This window comes from Elgaria multicarinata, chromosome 8, assembly GCF_023053635.1.
Source record: "Elgaria multicarinata webbii isolate HBS135686 ecotype San Diego chromosome 8, rElgMul1.1.pri, whole genome shotgun sequence".
Classification (NCBI taxonomy): domain Eukaryota; kingdom Metazoa; phylum Chordata; class Lepidosauria; order Squamata; family Anguidae; genus Elgaria; species Elgaria multicarinata.
In genome coordinates this window covers 47,487,677-47,506,484 of record NC_086178.1, presented here as the reverse complement: position 1 = coordinate 47,506,484, position 18,808 = coordinate 47,487,677, and the positions used below count along the sequence as shown (strand labels likewise).

Sequence of the window (18,808 nt, the reverse complement as noted above, 5' to 3'; positions counted from 1 at the left end):
TTTATCAGAATTGGCTGAACTACATAAAAAAAGAAATATTTAAGATGTGGCTTCCAGTTTATAAATAACTATTTTTGAAAGCTGTTGCATCTAGATTCTTTTTGAAAACGCATTTCAAATTAAATGCAGATGCATTCCACATATGTATGAAGTAGAGGTATATGAATCACAAGATCCATACTCTGCAGATATTCCAGTAAGGAGTTCATAGGCTTTCCCCAGAGAATGCCCTCTGTCTCTTAACTGTTGCCATTTGTCAGAGCTCTAGAGAGCCACCTACTGATTACATGTGTCATGGATGATGCATTCATGAAGAAATTGTTTTCAGAATCTATAAAAGAAACTAACCAGGAAAATGATAAACACAACATGTAAGAGCAGAACAATTGGGGGTGGAGTTGGGGGGGGGGAGAATCTAAATTAAACCCAGAAACATGATGGAGGAAAAAATACTCCCAAGCCAAATAAAACCTAATCCCTAGAGAACAGATCCAACAAGTGACACACAAACACGCTGATCCGGACACCACCCATGTATCTCATGCAAGAAACACAATCCATCTTAGCAAAATGGCAGCTGGTGTGCTTATGGAGCAATGGGCCTCTCCCATTCACAGTTAGCAGTTTTCTCTTTATCTGGAAAAGTCACAGCCCCACAACTGAACAAACTTCTTTACTTATTCCAGATGAGCTTTGGTCACATCCCAGCCAATGTCTTTAAAGATAAAAATAGAACATTCCCAAGCTTCATACAGTGGTGCAGAGAACAGCACAATCTTCTGGGTGAACCCTGTAGCTTATTAACACTCACAGTGGGGTGGGGGAGGACAAGGGAAACAACGAGTAAACATCAGTTTAACGTGCTGGGAAACATGTGGTGCCCTTCTTTGGAGGCTGACATTTAAGAACACACAAAACACAGTTGCTTCAATAGCTCAAACAACTGGCAACGCAAAAGCCATTTGAAAACTCCAAAAGACTCCCCCACAAGATTATCACAATTTTCTTTTAGTGGAAACACAACAAACAAGTGGTGCTTGGGAATATTCTGTCTATGACATCTTAAATCAGCCTTCCCCAACTCAGTGTCCTGCCATCACCTAGCATCCTGCAGCCATCTACAGGGCACCAGGTTCGTGAAGACTGCCTGAAAGATGAAAGAACGTTTGGTGGCAATAAGCATTTGTGGGCCAAAGGCCGCTTTGACCATTGCATCTGTCAGAAACATGTTTTTGCTGAAACAGTCCTAGGCAATTTACCTCTCACTATAAAATCCTATGCTTCTCTATTCAGAATAAAATCCCACTGAACTCAAGGGGAGACACTCCCAGGTAAGTGTGCATAGATTTACTGCAGTTGCACTAATGCGTCCTCTTTTTTTGGTAACAAATTACCTGTTTATTGCCAGCATGTAAGTAGACACCTAGGGCATGTCTAGACCTAGGGAGGGGAGGGGGAGGATTTCGCGAAATAGTGATCGCAAGATCCTCCCCCTCAGTACACATGTGGTGTGTGACATCCCAGGGGGAAGGAGGACATTGCACCCGCCATTTTGGATTTTTTTTCTATTGAAGATAGGTGCACAAACGCTCCATCGAAAAGGTAAGGTTTTTTTTTTTAAAAAAAGATTCTGCCCCTCCCACCCCCAATGGGCATGGAGCTCCATGCCCAGCTCCTTGCGTTTACTTGCGAGGAGCTGGGACGAAACCAGGATGGCTGTCCACACATCCCGCGGTCTCGGGATGATCCCGAGTCCACGGGAAAAGTCAGGATTAAAGCTGTCCTGGTTATCCCGGGGAAAGGGAGGGATCTTCCCTCCCTGCCCCCTGGTTCCCACGTGTGTCATGTGGATGCAGAGGGGTGATCCCCAGGATAAGGCATGGTGTAGACATGCCCCTAGTCAAAAGCCTCACTCTCACAAAATATGTCCTGGAGGAAGGTGAATATTAGTCTTGCTCAGAACTAAAAAACTGAAAGACAAGGAAGCTTCAGGAGTTTACCACTGAAAACAAAGAGCTTCTGTCATATTTAGGGTCAGGTTTGAGATGTTCCTTCTCTCCCCTATCCCCATTCCTCCCAATTTAAGTGATTCAACAAGAACTTGTAGAGTAGTTTGGTTTGCCTCAGTAGTACAATGCAGAAAAAATGTAAGACAATTCAGGAAGATTAATTATTGTTGTTGTTGTTGTTATTATTATTATTATTATTATTATTATTATTATTATTATCATCAGAAGTGTTGGGACTACAAGCCCCACAATCCATGCTGTCTGAGGATTGTTGGACTTGTCATACCACACACCTAGAGAGCATCAGGTTGAGGACAGCTAGCCTAGAACATACATAGCAAACTTTGGTGGTGGCAAATTGACAATCTTAAAATCATGCTTAGGCTCCTTTAGAGTCTTCAGCACAGAACACTGCTGCAATGGTATCAATTTTGCCCAAAATTCACAATACATTCACATCTGAAGCTTGAGGAAAGGGAGCTCTAGCAAGCTTTTCATGCAGCTACTCCCACCGCAGCAGTCAGTGGAAACCAGAGTTCAGTATGTTAATGAGGTAAAACCTCCTTTAAAGTTACACCCCTCTCTTCCCAAAGGACCCATGCATCAAACTATTTCATTTTAGTGCATCCTAGTTCCCTCGAGTCATCCCCGTGTGGTTGCTGCCAAATAAAACACTGCTAAGGAGAACATATGCAATGCAGACTGTAGGGGTCAGCTCTGAAATCTCACGCTAATGGAAACTGAAGCTTAAACCTCCTGCTGTTAATACCTGTGAAAATGGGGAGAAGTACATTCACCTCCTAAAGCGATGGGAATTGCTGCTGCATTACTCAGGACTTCGTATTTCTACAATCTGCAGCATTTTTTTAATCTAAAGTTCAGGATACAATTCGTAGATACAAGTAGCTAGAGGCTACACAGAGTTATCGAACAGTAGCTCTTCAAACACTCACTGCCTGTTTGCCTCCTTTCCCACATACCTGTACAGTTTTTCCTTGGAACTCTGTCCCACAATACAGGAGACATGCATATCAAGAGTGCCCTTTGGGATGCTTTGGGAACGCATTGTTACCAAAATATTGTTATCAATATTTTTATTATCCCAGCAAGAGTGCAAGAATCAAGAATCCCCCAAGGCAAGCTCTTAAAGGCAATTATTAACAGAGCTGATCTATGCTTTGGGAACATCATTCATCTGAAACGATGACATTTCAAAAATGCCAGATCTCATCACTCCACATTTTTGGCTTATCCTCCTTAAAGAACAAAAAGAACAAAGGGGCATGCATCTGGAAAGCTAAGTGAATTCCCCTGCACAAATTGTAACCCTAGTAGAATTCCTCACAAGAGCAACCTACAGATAACTAGAGCTTAACACACCTCACTTGAACACATCTCATTCTGTGGTCCTAACACCACCACCCCCGTGCTCATTTGTAAAAACACAAACAAAAGCAAAACCCACATGCATATGGTCTTGGACAGAGGCAAGAGCTCAAGAATGCCAGAAGGAGAGGATAAACTATTTTGTTTAAATGCGTGTGAGAATGGAAGGCTGGATATGACAAGAAACGGATAAATCAATTCAGAAATATAGGAATCTGCCTTCATGCTAAGGGTAAAACTACACAATGAAGACATACCAACTCCCCCCCCCCTTTTATTACTCAAACGTAAGTACAGGGGACCCAATCTGGATCAGGACCCTAATGTGTGTAAGTATGTGGGATCGGGCTTTAACCCTTTGCTTTCATTGCAGTCCAAATCCAGATCAGAGGGGCCGCGTCTGTAATTTACATCACCAAAAAACCATGATCCATTTAAACAAAATGGAATGCTTTTTCATACTGTAAACTGCAGGCCTGATCCAGATCAGGACTGGGGGGCGGGGATGGGTACAAAGGGCTAAATCCCCATACACTAGGATACCAATCCAGATCAGTTCTTCTGCACTGTCTTCTGAGTAAAAAAGCCATGTCTGTTAGCTATTTCTTTAAAGTAATGTGTAGTTTGACTCCAAGTCAGACTATGGGCCTGTTTGAATAATAGAATCGTAGAATAGTAGAGTTGGAAGGGGCCTATAAAGCCAACGAGTCCCGCATGTTCACAGCGGGGGAAATAAGCCACCGTGACATATTTCCCCTGCCACGTGTGCCAGGTGCATGCCCATGGGTTCTGGGTGGCTTGTTAACCACAGTAACAAGCCATCCTCACCGCATACACACAATATGGCAAGCTGCACCTGTGAGGGTAATTATGCAAATTCCCCCAGCACATGCGGTGGGGAAAATAAGAAACCATGGCTTATTTCACCCTCCGTGATTGTATGAAACTAGTCTATGACTGGGTTCATTCAACATACTAACCCAACCCACACTTAGTGGTTGAGTGTGGGTTGTTGTTGAAAAGTGGATTGTATGTTGAACTGTGGATTAACATGTTGCCTGATCTCAGAACATTTTCTGCAATGAGGCTTATTTTTCTTGAACAAGACACCTTGAGAATGTATGGTTTGTTAGGTTGTCAGGGTGGTTAACAAGCTACACAGCATGGCTAACAAGCTACCTTGGGGAAAATGTCCTGGGTTCAGGCAAAACACTAATTCACGGTTCAACAAACAAACCTCTTTCAACAACCCACACTTAACAACTGGGTATGGGAACAGGCCCTATATATCCACCTAGCCCAGTACTGTCAACTCTGACAGGTAGCAGCAATCCCCATTATCAGATGATAGGAAATACTTTTGTCAGACATTTGAACTTTTTCTTAACTGGAGATGCCTGGGACTGCATGTACAACCTCCTGCACAGAATGCATGCGTGCTACTTGCTGGACTACAGCCCCTCCCATAATGAGAGCTGAGGGGAAGGGATGGGGAATGTGTATACCTCCAGATGTTGTTGGAATGTATCTCCCAACATCCCTCACCATTGACTATGATGGCTAAATCTAATGGGAGTTGCAGTCCGCCAGCATCTGGAGGACCACATGTTCCCCACCCTTGCTGCAGAGCAAAGGGGCAAGAAAGGAAGCTGTTTAAAATATTTTGCCTATAGTGGTGGTAAAATGCATTTGTTCTGGCAAGTATCTGGATCCAAAATATATGCTCAGTCCCCTCCATTTGCAAGTACCATATTAAAATGGTGCCCTCCACCACCACCACCCCGCTAAAACTCAGCTAAAAACTTTTCTGTTCCCTATAGCTTTTAAATATTGAGTTTGTTCTGACTCTATACTGTTTAGCTTCACCCTACCCAGTGCCTCTTTACACTTCCCTGTGCCTGTTTGCATTCTCTTTCCCTCCTTATTGTTTACTACAACTTTATTAGATTGTAAGCCTATGCGGCAGGGTCTCACTATTTACTGTGTAATCTGTACAACACCATGTACATTGATGGTGCTATATAAATAAATAAATAAATAAATAAATAATAATAATCCTGTACTGGAAAAAGCAGATGAGAGGCAGATTGGGGAGCTAAGGATGCTGTGTATATGCATCACAATGTTGAAGGATTTGTTCCTTTGTCTCCTTGTATGAAAGAGGACAACTTCTAGCACTTCTAGCCCCAGGAATAAGTCCTTATCAATGACTGGGACCAGCTGTGCAGCCTGTGAGGCTAAGGCATAGTTTGCAGATAGGACTTTGGGGTGGGGTGGGTGAGTGGTTCTAGCCCCTCTGAGAGACCCTTTCATGTTCCATGAGGAAGAAAGCCTTTATTGCACCAAGAAAATCTATCTAGCGCGGACTTCCTTAGCCTGACTCATCTTTGCCTTGCACTTGGTGTTGCCTTTTACAGCACTGCCAAAGGCAACCCACTAAACGTCTGGCTCTCTTACAAAGGATAGGAGCATTTTACAGCCATTCTGTACAAATTGGAGCTGAGCCAGTGTGGTCTGGATGTGGGCAGGGGAGAGGCTGAAGTATGCATGAGGGAGCTGCGTTTTTATTGATTAAAAACAACAACAACAACAACAACGCAAAACTCACTGACAACAAGCAATGAAAGGAAAAATAGTATGCAACTGATGTATGTACTCCAATAACATATGCTGGGCAGGATCTCAGGTGGATTATAAAATTATTACATAATACTATTACAACCTATAAAACTACACCCCAACACATTAGGGTAACAAAGGGAAGGATTAAACTGGTTGAAGCAAAGAACTATGAGAGAAGTGAAGGGCTGGGAAACATTTTAGCATTTTCAAATTAAACAGCTTTCAAGAACAGCCTCTAAGGGAGCCTGGGGCATTTGGGCAGAATGGGAGGGGGAGAAGGTGGAGAGTACTCTTTCTGCCTTGCACCACTGTGGGCCTGTGAAATCCTTCTTTAGTGATCGAAAATGGGAGCAAGGGGAGAAGAAAAAAACAAAGGCTCCTGCAGTCCGTGGCTGAATTTTGAGACTAGCACATCAACTTTCATTTACTGTGAAGAATAAATCTTTGTTTGGTTTTTTAAAGCTGCTTTTCAAGAAAAAGTGTCTTAATCTGCCTCAGGGTTACTAGGCCAACGTGTTTATTTTATCAATTATAGTTATATTTCCTCACTGACATTATACGTTCTACACAAAATCTCAATTATTACAAGGAACAAAAATCACCAGAGCATTCACCTTCCTAGGCACAACGGTGAAAATATTGGGTATCCCACAAATTCTGTGGGATCCCAGTTCAAATTCTGTAGAGTAGCGACTTGGCAAAGGTTTCTGCACATTCAGTACACTGTGGTCATGTTTGTGGTCTACTATTATTCACAAGGAGATTAAGCTGTAAGTACATCCTGGTTGGGATCCTTATGGAAGCTGGAATATGGGTGATAGCAAAGTCTACATGGAACTGAATAAGGGAACTAAATAATTGATTAGCATTGGCAGGATGTGAACCAAAATATTACAGAAAACTTTGGTGCTCTCACAAGCTAAAATGTACAAGATGAGTAGAAGTTCAAAGATGTTCACTCTCACTGTTCATCATGGCAACAGCCAACAAGTACAACAGAGAGTGTTGAGTAAATAAATAGTTATTGAACCTGGAAGTGACAGCAGGGTGCTGGCTAAAGAAAAACACCACCAGGCAGGAATGTGGACAGATATCTGGGATGGGAAGTATATGGAAGAGAAGTAAATACCGTGTGGTACTGTAACTATTGGCCTGACTTAGTACAGATTAAGGGCACAATCCTATGCATGTTTAGACAGAAGAAGTTCTACAATTCCCAGTATCCCCCAGCCAACATGGCTGGCAGGGGAATGCTGGGAGTTGTATGACTTTTTTTTTTAACACACTACAGTACTAAATATTGATGCATAGTGTCCTATGAATTTTGGAATGCAAGCACAAAGACTACATTTCCACACTGATCTGTGAATATTGGAGCCCAGTATTCCAATGCTTTGACAGTGGGCTATTTTGCATGCACCCGGGCTCCTGAGGAAGGTGTGCAATGTGAAACCATGCTAGAACCATGTTGGAAAGTGATGGTAGGGTGGAATAAGCAGACATTCCACACCCCCAATGGTGGTGATAATCAACAATAATGATGGGTTTAGGTGTAAAAGACCTGCATGTTTAAATTGGCAGAGAAAAGTGAGTACCTAGAGATATCGGAGAGAGGAAACCATCTCCAGGAACCTCAGAAAAATAAAGGAACAGTAGTTAGAAGGAGCAAGTAGTGATGGCAGTCAAGACGCAAGAGGCTGAGTAGGGGAAGAGTCTTAGGATTGAGAAATGCATAATCAACCCATGCACCTTGGGCATTTCGCAGCATGTACCAGCAACTTACAAGTGCTGACTGCTATGGATTCCTGGTGGGATAGTATTAACGTTCACATAGATTGTCTAGGATTCCATAAGAACCTGGCTAAAGAGTCATCCTCTTGCATATTGTAACAAGAGTTTCTGTTCGGAATTGTCAAAATAGAAATGTAACCCCCGTCCACTTTCAGGCCAAAATTCTACACACACGCATCTGGGAGTAAGCTCCATTGACCACACTGGCCCTAACTTTTGAGTAAACAAGCATAGAATTGTGCCGCACACCTTATTCTTCCACTAAACACAAGTACCAAATTAGTTTTAAAGTATATGTTATTGTCCTATGTCAGAGCTGCAACATTTCATCAGAACAACTGTGAAAGCTTAAAAAGCCTAACTAGCTCCACTCCTTAGGAAAAGAAAATGACTTCATGGATCAGTACACGGTTGGTTTTTTCTCTCGCTTAAATGCATAGGAGCCCAACATTTGGAAAGGCTAGAATGAAACTGTTTAAGATTTCTAACCCTCTGTATCTTGTAAGCAAGTCAAAGCAACTAATCAAGATACACATCAAGAAACACAGCAGCTGAACGAAAAGACAACTATACTAATTTCAGTGGAAACTCAAAAACCAACAATAGTCAACAGAAAAGGGAATAATATATATGGGGGAGGGGGGAAACAATGGGAAAACAGAATCTACTCTAGATGTCTGAAGTTTCTGTTTTGAAGGTGCTCCACAACACTTTCCCATAGAATAGAGTGGTTTGCTGTGCCAAAGCAAAAGGCAAGGAGGAAAGGATTCCCTGCTCATTGAAAACCAAATGTCAGGAAGAAGGGTTCTAGCCTAGCCTTCTCTCTGACATGCTAGTTTTTTACATGTGGGGAAATTATATATAAAAAAACAAAATCAAGGAAATGCAAGTCCTGTAGTCCAAAGTGGCATAATCCAGAAACAGGTTTATCGCCTCTTTTACTGTGTAAGAGAATCTAGCCCAACGCCCACTGGCTGTTCCTACAACACCCAGTGCGGCACAAAGACTACAGAGTTGGGTTTGGATGTGGGAAACAGTAGTTCACCTGCTCATGCAGCCATGAAGCTCACTTGGTGGCTTTGGGGAAGTCATAGTGACCCCATTCAGACAACATGCTAAGCCCTGGTGGTTAAGCATTTTGATTTCAATATTATGGCTTAGCGTGTCATGTGAACCATTCCTGACTATGAGGTCTATATAACCATGGTTTAAACAGGCTCACTAACCATTTGCTGCAAAAGGGTTAGTAGCCTAACCATGGCTTAGCATGTAGCCTGAACAGTCTTAGCCTAACCTACCTCAGAGAGTTGCTGAAGGAATAAAATTAAAACCTGATGTATACCCCCCTTGGACTTTTGAAGGGAAAGAATGGGATACAAATGTGATAAATGAATAATATGAAGCATCCCTACCAGATGCCTAGCCAATTTTTTCTTGAGATCTTCAAGAAACTTTCTAAATGTTCATAATATTTAACCACAATCTGCCTTCGTGCAAAGTCATCACATCTCTTGTCCTTTCAAAAGATTGTTCCTCTTCTTGTGACATTTTTTTTAAAAAAGCTGAAAAATGGCCAACCTAAAGCAACCCACCCCTCTGGCTCCCACCCAATCCATTTGATCTCCTTTTCAACAGGGGGAAGCCGTCCTCTCCCAACCTTTGGACTTTCCTCATGTCACCCTGTAGAGTCATCATTGCTCTTCTCCAAATTCTTTTGGTCTTGTCAACATCTTTCCAGGCATCAGAGCTCAGGAACTGAACACCATATTCCGGATGAAGTCTTACCAATGCAGAGTTGCTCATTAATTATATTCAAATGTGCAAATTAAACACAGCCTTCTTCCTAATTACGTATTCGCTGTGTAACCTTTTGTGACTAATAAGTCGCCACTCCTAATCTAATGAACTATCCAACGTTCCATCCACTTACAGACTCCTCGGGATGGAACCCATTCTTGTAGCATTGCGGCAAGCCAAAGCCACATTTCTGTGGAGTCCCTGCAACTAACTTTCGCTGATGCCTTTTTCCTCCCTGCAAGTAGTTTGCATTACCCTGGCTTGACCTCTTCTCCCCTGCATCCATTGTTTAACGCAGTCACCACTGTTTGCAAGGCACTATTTTTCAGATTAAGCACACAAACAGGCAGAAAAGCAAAACCTGTTTTCTTTTCTGGTTAAGTTGTTTGCCCCAACTTGACTCTGGCAAGCTAGATCCCTGCTTCAAATGCAGGGATCTACAAAACAATGATAAGCTCTCAATGGGAAGCAGAAAGGATGCCTTCCCCACAACTTTTCCTTCTCTTCCAAGCAGGCAGAAACATGCTTTTATTTATTTATTTATTTATTTATTTATTTATTTATTTATTTATTTATTAAATTTATTAAATTTATATACCACCCCATAACTGAGGCTCTCTGGGTGGTTTTGCCCCTTAGATCTCTCCAGATAGCTGACAAGAGTAAACATCTGAGAAGTGAATGCATTTTGTTTATTTGATTTTTTAATGGCATTTGCATCTCACCTTCCCTCAAGGGGTTCAAAGCAGCATACCCAGCTCCCACCCCATTTTATCTTAACAACAACCCTATGAGATATGGCAGGCTGAGAGAAAGTGCCACTGGCCCATAGTCACTGAGTAAGCTTCATGGCTGAGTGGGGATTTGAACCTGGGTCTCTCAAGTCCTAGTCCAATACTCTCACCTTTACACCACACCAGCTCACAATTTTACTTGTATCCTACCCTTTTCTGAATGGAGCTCAGGGGGCAGAATCCAACAGCGACATTTAGCAAACTCAAATAGCGCTAGCAGGGCTCTGCTGAATTTTTCCGCTGTGCAAGTAGTTGCCCATTACACTTGTGCAACCAGTCATGTGAGCAGTTGGACAACATTTTGAACAATGCAGTTGCATAACCAGTTGCACAATGGGAATGCACAACAGGACAAGTTATACAAAATTGCTTGCACAAATGTAACTTTAGTTAGATTCTTTTCTTGAGCATAGTTCAGAGCTTAGTTCCCACTAGCACAACGACATTTGCACTAATGAAATAACACAGTTGGATACTGACCATCATGGCATACAAAGTGGGTAAGTTATTCAATTCACACACACACACACACACACACACACACACACACACACACACCTTGATCCGGAGGGAGAGTTGGGTAATAAATTATTATTATTATTGGCTGAACATTTGAGCTCAAGTGTCCCCTAAATCTAGATCTGATACACTAAACCTTACACTGGCTCTACCTGTTCAGAGTCTACTAAAGTACAAGGTCTTACCCAAATAGGGACCCCTGTTGCAATACAGTTAGCTGAAAGCAGCTGTACACGGAGCTCACTTCACTTGCAACCTTTCAAAAAGATTTCTCACCACTAAGTACAAGAGGTGTTTCCTTGTATTGCACAGGGAATTGCGAGTCACATTCTTGGTGGCGATGTCTGTGGATTTACAATGTGCAATAGGCTGGGGCCATAGCTTAGTGGTAGACCATACACTCTGTATGCAAAAGGTCCCAGGTTCTGTCCCCAGTATCTCCAGGTAGGACTAGAAAAATTCCTGCCTGAAACCCTGGAGAGCTGCTGCCAGTCAGTGTTGACAATACTGGGTTAGATGGACCAATATAAGGCTAGATATATGGCAGCTTCCTGTGCTTCTATGGGTATTCAGCTAGTAGGAACAAGATGAATCTCTTCCTACAACTCAGTAAATTTCAGGTGTGGAGCAGATGTCTCTGTAATGCTCTTACTGCACCCCTTTCACAATTCTGTCCATGGGAGTCATACACAGCTGGCTCTAAGCCTGAAGCAGAATTACATAGACACTGTTCAGATGACACACTAAACCATGGTTAGGCTGCTAAGCCTTTTGTAGCAAATGGTTAGTGAGTGTGTTTATGTAGCCACCATGGTTAGGAATGGTTATAGCTAAGCTATAATGTTTAGCTCAACATGCTTAACCACCATGGCTTAGCATGTTGTCTGAACAGGGTCATTGGGACAAATGGGACCTCCAACAAAACACTGCACTGTGCAGAGCTCCTGTTCCCAGTACCAGCCAAATCCTGCGCTTTATCAGGTGACTCCACCCAGCTTCCCAGCCAATTCACATTCTATACCCATTGAGCATACTCAATCCTCGTTGGTCTTGTTTTAGGTCCCTCCCTCCTCAGAGTTTTGTATTTCCTAAATATTTTGGGTGCTTCTGCAAATCTTAGGATTCCCTCAAGCCTACTGATGCCTCCGTCTTGAGCATGGGTGAGTGCCGGTTTGATCATATAACAACTGGCACTCACCGCTGAGCACTGGGAAATAATAGGTAGGAATGCAGCAGAATGCCGAGGTTGTAGAATAGACTGTGCCACTTCATACTGCAGACAGAGGCAATTAAAGCTTTTGAATGCTTCCCCCACATTAAAAAAGGGGGGATCCAGAAAAGTAAAAAAAATAATTTTAAAAATAGCACAACAGGGAGAAAAAATTGCCTGCTGTGCTGGCTTTCCATTCACAGTTGAGTTTTAATCTAGGAACACATTCTTAAAAAGAGTGAGCTCCCACCTGCAGTCCATTCTATCTGAGGACTCTACCACCTCAGTCTCCTGCATGATTAGACCAGGCCCGGGACACTGGAAAGGGTGTGTGTGTGGTCAAGGTGGGGGAAACTGCTTTGCTTCCTGCTTTTCTGTTCCTCCCCCTTGGAGGCCTTCTGGTTCTAATGCAAATGGTTCAATCAAAATAAACCATTGCTCACAGGAAACTGTATCTTCCTTTCTCCCTGTAGAATGAAAAAAAGTTGCCATAACCCCTTACTAATATCAATACATCTTGCACAGCTCCCTGAAAACTCAAGGGCTGAGCCAAGACTGTACTCACTGTTTTACAGGAACAATTTCAGCCATGTTAAAAAGAGAGCACTTTTGGTAATAGTTCACCTACATTCACAATAACAGCTTCCAGAGTTGGTAGCCACGTTGGTTTGTCTCAGGAAACATAAAACAATTCCATGGCATTTTGAAGAATAGTAGATTTATATTACAGCATAAGCTTTTGTGGACTAGAGTCCACTTAACTCCTCATGCATCTTCTTAAATAAACTCTAGCCCATGAAGACTTATGCTGCAATAGATCTGCTATTCCTTAAAGGGTTTTTTACGAGTGTCATGGTGCCAGCATGCTTACTACGTGGTCGCCAATTTGCTAGGTGCTTGAGAGATTGGCATACTCATTATGCCCTAGCAAGCTCTATTTCACAGTTTTTACACTTTAGCTATTTTTTGGGTGCTTCACAACTTTAATCAGCTACAGTACAGTGATGGGGCCGGGGGGGGGGGGGAATGGGAGAAAGAGAAACAAAAAGAATAAGGGAACAAGAAACTGACTTTTCATGCAGTAGGACTGCCAATCTCACTCACCCCCAATTGCACCACCATGGCAAAGGCTTGTATCAGCCAGGCTCTGGTGAGTGTGAAAAGCCAAAAACTTCTTCCCAACACTAGAACTACAAAGGGGGATGGGTGATCACGGGCCCCTTGCCTAGGCCCAAGCATGGGTGGAGGCTTGTCTATTCCTGCTGGGTGGTTGGAGTATCAGCTAGCCAGCAGGCACAGATAATGCCAACACACCTCTGCCACCCCTTTCTGGCTCTGAACTGGAGAGGGCCAGCAGGGGTGGGTGGGGCTCAGGTTGTCCTTGACCTCATGCTGTGTTTCAGCAATTCAGCCCGAGGTCAGGGACAAGACAACCCCCACACCCTTCGGGTGGATGTCCTACTGGCCACAATCCAAGGCCACCCAAAATGTGTTAAATCCTGTGGCCCTGCACAAATGCATTGCTCATTTGTGAGTCAAACTGTATAGTACAGGTATTTCCTACAGCACCAAAATGTTGCCATGTACTAACAAGTCAAGTGAGACACGAGAGGAAGAACAGCTAAGAAAGAGCTGCATGCAATGTTCAAGTAGGAGACATTTTCAAAATTCCTTTTCACAAGCAGACATGTTTATAAAGGAAATGCCAACAAGTAGGTAAGCTGTACTGGCCTGGGGATAACTAAAGTTTCTAATTCTAGGACACTAGAACCTTAAGTCTGACTTCATACAAGATAAACTTCGGATATGAACATCACTTTCATGCAGGAGAATGCATTACTTTTACATGCATATTGTCACATGCAACTGTATTTTGCTCTGTGTGCACCTGTTGGGAGGCACTCATTGGCAACTAATTCCTTGACTGTGCATTTGCTTATGTCATGTGATAAAGGTGCATACAGTCAGACGCAAGACAGAAGTTGCTATGATGGAAATGTCTTGAATACTTAAAGCACCAGGATCAGTGCTACCCAAGAGGTGAAGCCTCAGGTTGGCTCAACGTCAATGGTCAGTTCCTTCATGTGCCTATTTACAGGCAAAGGAAAAGACAGCTCTTAAAGCTGCTGAATTACCTTGCTGCAGTAACAGACTCTCCAGAGGTAACTTCAAAATACAATATTCAGGAAATTTGATTTTGCATGGTCATCGCTGTAAGCAATTTCCTGTCCCTATTATGGCAGGAAGGGAAAACTTTACAGTCACCTAGCTGTTATGTCTACTCTTTGATAACATGTCTAGTTCTCATCAAGGGATTCACCCAGCAATACCAGTATTCCTGCAGAACCAGTGACAACCATAAGGTGTAATACTGGAGGAGTACATATTTCCAGAAAGTTTTCAAAATCCCTAGAGTTACATCAGCTGATGGGTCTCAGTAGCATAAATGTTTGGAGAGGCTAAGTCATAAGATAATTTTCCCTGAACCCAGAATTTTTAGGGATGGCTTGGCTACAGAGTGAAATTGTCTAATATAGCAAAGACAGTCCAATTCTCAACATCCTGTTACAGCTTTGATGCCTTAAATTAAATTAGACTGTTTGACTGTCCCAAGTAAATCCAGATGGCTTTGGAACAATTTGAAGTGACTTTTTTTTTAAATCGGAGACAAAAAACTTAGGCAGAAGACAGCTAGATATAAAGTCATTCATTTCTAGCATGGGATGTGCTTGTGAGACCGGGGCAGGGCGGGGCAGGGAGGGTTCCTCTAACCTTCTAGAGATGCCAGTCAGACTGGAGAGACAAAAAACAGCATTTAATATATTTATTATTAAATTTATATCCCCCTTTCTTTTCCTCTTGCAAGCAACTCAAGGTGGCTTACATAGTCCTCCTCCTATTCATTTTACTGACACAACAAACCTATGAGGTAGGTTAGGCTGAGAGTCAATGACTGGCCCAAAGTTACCCAGTGAACTTCATGGCTGATGGGGATTAGAACCCGTATTCCCTGAGTCCCAGTCCAGCACTCTAACAACTACACCACACTGGCTCTCCAGGCTCTCACACGTATAGCAAATATCATTGGTCTAAAGTCCAAGAATCAATGGATGCTGGAGATATCGGCTTGGATTCTAAAATAAGTCAATTTAAGGAAGTTTGTAGAAGGAATGTTCTATACCCTCCTTTCTACTGCAACCATCAAAAAAGTCTCCTGAGGACCAAAGCTCCTAGTGAGAGTCAGGGGGAAGGTATAGGGATGTGGGGCGGGGGAGGAGTCTAGAGGAACATTTCTTTCCATTAACTTCCTTAAGTTAACTTACCTTCAAATCCAATCACTGATTTTTGGATGCAAGTTCTCATTGGAACACATTGGTCAAGAGACTGGAATAGAAATGAGAGAGCCCCTGGTTCCTATTTGCAATGAATTCACCAGCAATTCACTTTCTGAACCTCAGCCCCACTCCCTTGTGTTCATTATGGGAATAATAATACTGTTATCATCATCAATTTATTTCTTACCCGTCTCTCCATTCTGATGGAGGCGGGGAACAACAGTAAATATTAAATACATATAACTGAATTAAAACAATATACATTGTTGAAAACATCCTAAACATTCTAAAACATCTTAAAATTCCACTGGATAGGTCTGCCAGAAGAGATCAGTCTTTATAGCTTTCTTGAAAGCTAATAGACTGTTAAGTTGACGAGTCTCCTCCAGCAGGCCATTCCACAGGCTGGGAGCAGCAAAAGAGAAGGTCCTCTGGGTAATACCTGTCAGCCTAACTTTAATGACTGAAGTTGATTCTTCCCAGAGGACCTGAGTGTGTGGGGCGGATTGTATGGGAGAAGGCGATCCCGCAGGTAACCTGGACCCAACCCATGGAGGGCTTTAAAGGTAATAACCAACACTTTATACTTCACCTGGAAACTAATTGGCAGCCAGTGAAGAGATTTTAAAACTGGTGTAACGTGGTCACCCCTAGGTGTACCGGTGACCAGCCTGGCTGCCATATTTCATACCTTATAGGAGCGTTGTAAGGTCTACACGAATTGCTTTGAGCAGTTAAAAACTCTATATAAATGCTGGTATTGTTGTTGCTACCATCAGGCTGGATTAGATCACACAGGCCATCTGTATGTACAACTGTAGAACACACTACAGTGAGTTTTGAGGGATCAAGCTACTCCCATTCTAATCTTAGTAGTACCAAAACTCTAAAGTCAACCTAAGCACAAGGCTGTGTTATTAACTATCTTGACTAGCAAAATTGACTTGGGTTGCACAGTATGACTTGGGTTGCCAGTAAGCCTGTGTGCACCAGTTGCTGGGGAACATGGGTGGGAGGGTGCTGTTGCACCATGTCCTGCTTGTTCATCCCTGGCCGATGGCTGGTTGGCCACTGTGTGAACAGAGTGCTGGACTAGATGGACCCTTGGTCTGATCCAGCATGGCAATTCATATGTTCTTAGTATCTGGTTTGTTGACTATGTGGTTTCCAAGGCAGTTAGTGGCATACTTACTCATTAGCAACTTGAAAATCTGTACTTAGAGAGGGAGGAAGAATATAAGGAAATCAAGTTTAATAATCATGATTGAAACTTGGGATGGGGTGGGGAGGCTTAAAAACATGGCAACGTGTTCAGAAGTCCCAGAATCATGTTGCCTTCCCAGATCTCATTTTTTAAAATCCACCTCGTGAATTTGTGGGATCAACATGGCAGTTCTCATTTGCAGCTAGCAAAACATAACTCTTTTGGTCACTGAGCTGGCTAGAAAACAGCCCTAAGAACAAAGGGAGAGGCAGGTATTAGTAGGAATTTATTACATGAAGACTGGCCAAAATGGATTTGGACTAGTGGTCTTTCTCAGGGGGCAAAAAGGTCTTCAAGGGTCTTATTCTAGTACACCAGTTTAACCTACTCATTCAAGGAATACACTTTCAAACTGGTATAACAAAATAAGACACACACAAACCCTTAGCCTTCAATGATGATCACCAATCTAAATATTAGAATGTAAGCCTATGTGGCAAGGTGTTGCTGTTTTATTATTTTCCTATGTACAGCACCTTATATGGTACTATATAAATAAATAAATACATTTCAGCCTGTCATTGCATGATCTAGCTTAAGGCCTGCTTTGTTCTTTCAGGATTTTTGGGGTGCCTTCCTATTTTCTGTCCACCACCACCTGGGGGCTGTCTATATGCAACCAAAGGCCTGTGGTGGCTGCGAAACTGCGCTGCATCAGCTTTATGACGCAGCTGCAGATTCACAGCCACCCAGGGCTTCCCCACAAAGCTGCATGGTAAAAATGTTAGGGCTTACCATGACTTTTTCGATGGGAGCGAGGTCATCATCCTAGCTCTTCCGCTGTCTGATCTCACTCCATGGCCGATCTTGCCCCATGGCGGTCGTGGTGGAAGGCAACCAGCGATTGGTCGCTGGAAACTAGGAAGGGGCGGGGCCCAGCTCCGGTACCCGGATGACCACCGATGCCACCCCGGGTAAGTAAAACCGTGGGGTTTGGGGGGGAAGGTGACGCCTACTCAGCGCCATGAAGACAGCCCCCTAGAAGGCAACCCTGCCACACTACTCCATTAAGCAAAAATTACCATATAATCCAGGGGTGGAGAACTCCAAGCCCATGGAACAAATCTGCCCCCTTTGGAGTTTCAATCTGACCCTCTGAGGCTAGGAACATAGGAAGCTGCCTTGTCCATTTAGCCCAATATTGTTAGCACTGAGTGGCAGCGGTTTTCCAGGGTTTCACGCAGGATTCTTTCCTTGCCCTAGCTGGGAAATTGAACCAGGGTCCTTCTGCTTGCCAAGCATGTGCTCTGAGCTATGGCTCCTCCCCCGGCTACGGCTCACACCCCTTTTTCCTGGCCTCACTACCTTTCCTGCAACCACTGATCATTAGGTGGCTTCCAGGCTTTTATTCATTTTTTTCTAAAAGGCTGGTGCCTCTCCTGAGACTTAGTTATGGACAGTAAGAGCTTTAAGCTAAAATACAGGTATTTTTGCCCCTGCCCCTTTTCCCTTTTGGCTCCGCCCACCATGGAATGCACCCCCACCCCAAAAGAGCTTCTCTGAAATGGAATTTGTCCCTTGGGCTGAAAGAATTTACCCACCCTGCCTTATAATCCTACAGGCAGGATTGTCATGTGAAGTACAAATGCTAAAGAGAAATAGTTCTTCTCTCTATGTTTTCTCAACGAACTCGGAGAAATCCACTAGTAAATTATTATTATTATTTGCATCTTAACATGCCCTCCTCTTTGTTAAGCCATAATAAGTGCTGATTCGCAGAAAGACATTTTTTTAAAAAAGAGACAAATACAAATGTGTTTGCAATGGTGTGCAAACAACCTGATTCTGTATGTAGCAGACATTTCATATGAGCATCCTGTTATGAACCCACACATCAATATAAAGTTTAACACAGCTGCCATGCACCCTCTGGTTCATCAGCACCGGCCACTCGAGAGCACCATACAGGATTTTAAAATGTATTTGAACTCTTGACTGTTGAAGAAAGTGACTTTGTGTGAATACAGCCTAAGGCAAAGGACTTTCCATAAAACCCCATCATCTTTCCAACATCAGGTCTAAGGAAGGAGGGAGGAGAGAGAGAGAGAGAGAGAGAGAGAGAGAGAGAGAGAGAGAGAGAG

The 18,808-nt window shown here is 43.0% G+C and overlaps 1 protein-coding gene across 1 annotated transcript in view; it reads right to left on the bottom strand.

Moving 5' to 3' along the window:
• Window positions 1-18,808, bottom strand: part of SNED1 (sushi, nidogen and EGF like domains 1) — an 81,700-nt gene that overhangs the window by 61,262 nt on the left and 1,630 nt on the right. The gene's annotated exons all lie outside the window — the stretch shown is intronic.